Below are 2,346 nucleotides of genomic sequence, written 5' to 3'. Positions count from 1 at the left end.
GAAATAAATTATTCTGGGGGGAGGGGCTTCCCTCCTCTTATGCGTCTCATGCATTGACGAAGCCACAAACACACCTGAAAGTGCATGTCTTTGCTCTGTGTTGGGTGGACGGAGTGCGTGTGTGACAAAGTCCTGGGGAAAGAAGACAAGCCCAAGAACCAGATGCCGGGCTCTGTATAGGGCCTTGCAGGCCAAAACAAAGGACTTGATTTATACCCTGAGTGAGGAGCCAGCCACGAAAGGGTCTTGAGCAGGGAATTGAGATGAAGTGATTAAAAAAAGAGAGAGAGGTGTAATTTGTATATGATAAACCCAATCTTTATATTGGCTTTATTAATAATGCATTCAAACTAGAAGCAATCAAAATGTCCTTCAACTGGCGAATGAATAAACCACCTGTGGTATAGCTACACAGTGGATGCCTCCAGAGCCCTCTAAAGGAACAGGCGCTGAACGGGGGAGCAGGGAAAAGACTGGCTACCAAGAGGCACAGGTAAGTTTTTCTGGACAGTGAGCTATTTCTTGACCTTGAGCTGAGGCGACTGTATGAGTGTCTTCATACATGAGGCACGATTGGCTTTTACTCTATTTCGGTTACATTTTAGTAATCATAATGATTTAATCAAAATGGTAGGTGAGACTCTAGGAAACAAGCTGTGCTGACATAGACTAGCCATGATGTCACCCAGCACCAAAGGCATCTCGTGGTCTACAGCCAGGCCATCCCAGAGTGCTCCTTGGAGGAACGGATGGTGGGGCTTCGTCTTGGTACTTTGGAAGTGTTAAAGGAGAGGCCAGTCCCCGGAGAAGGAGAGCATGCTGGGTGAAGTGGAGGGGCAGAGAAAAAAAGGAAAGCCCCCGAGAAGGAGATGGATGGGCATCATGGCTCCAACCCGGGGCTCAAGCACAGGGCAATCGTGAGGATGGCGCAGGCGTGGGTGGCGTTTCGTTCTGTTGTGCACAGGGGCGCTATGGGTCACAACCAACTCGATGGCCCACGATAGCCACCACCACCACAATAATAATAAAAAAAGCCCAGGTCAAATGGTAGCGGGGGTGGCGAAGTGAGGCTGGAAAGAGAAGGAGGGAACCGAAGGGGAACCCCAAACCAGCTGTCTTGCTGTCGATGCCAGCTCACCAGCCCCAACATTCTAAGCTCCGCTTCCTGTGAGCTCTGCATGCGGGGTGCGATTCAGCCCGTGTCGGGGCATCATGGGAGGAAGCAGAACATTCAAGAAGCAGGAAGAGTTGCGCGATGCGTATCTAACTTCTGTCACAAGCTGTGGTGAGCTTGCAGGAGGGAATGGAAACCCCCCTCTGCCCCCTGTCCCTAGGTCGGAGGCAGGACATTTCGCTATGAGTAAAAGCAGGAAATGAGTGCGATTGATCAACGGAACGAACAAGCAGCAAGAAACTGCAATTCTCAGAGGAGGTCTTTAACACCATCTCATATTTCTCTGGGATTTGAGGCCACTGTAGCATGTGCCAGCATGGTGTGGTGGCAGTTTGCGTGTTGCTGTGAGGCTGGAAGTCATGCCCCGGTATTTCAAACACCAGCAGGGACCTCTATGGTGGACAAGTTTCAGTAGACTCAGACAGACGAGGGAGAAGGGCCCCTTGATAGAGTTACAGCGTTAGCTCACAAAAACCCTCTGGATGACCAAGGGATCCTCTGGGTGTGAAGGCAATCACAGTGCACAGAGGCCCCAACAACAGACGAGAACCTACCAGCGATCCAGAGATGGTGCAGGGCCCTGCGAAGTGTCATGTACTCATAGGAAGTAGCGTTGAGTTGGAACCAATTGGAGGGCAGTGACCAGTTGATGGGGAGGCAGTTCCAGGTATCACCAGCAGGGGAGGGTGGAAGTGAGCTCACTCAAAGCTCACTGTCATTGAGTGGATGCTGACTCATGGCGACCCTATAAAGGCAAGGTGGAAGCGCCCCTGTGGGTTTCCGAGACTGTAACTCTTCATGGGGGTACAAGGTCTCATCTTTCTCCCACTGAAGCGAGCTAGGATAGGGCGAACACAAGCCAATCTCACTGCCATTGGGTCGATGCTGACTCACTGTGACCCTCTTGGCCAGGGTAGAAGTGTGCCTTCGAGTTTCCATGACTGACTGTTTTTGGGAGCAGGCATCCTCTTTCTCCTTTTGAGCAACTGGTGGTTTCAAACTGACAACCTTCTGGTCAGCAACCGAATGTGTAACCACTGCACCATCAGGGCTCCATAGGAAAAGGCAGGAGTCACTGAAAGTGAACTTCACCCCAATCAAGAGGGAATTTTCAAGGGATCCGCCCCAATCCCAATTACGTGGACAGCCCCCCCACCCCCCCGCCAAAGAAT

This window comes from Echinops telfairi, unplaced genomic scaffold (assembly GCF_000313985.2).
Source record: "Echinops telfairi isolate 266 unplaced genomic scaffold, ASM31398v2 ScPeMD7_3;HRSCAF=10, whole genome shotgun sequence".
NCBI lineage: Eukaryota > Metazoa > Chordata > Mammalia > Afrosoricida > Tenrecidae > Echinops > Echinops telfairi.
The sequence above is the reverse complement of the archived record's forward strand: the minus strand, read 5'-3'. Positions refer to the sequence as shown.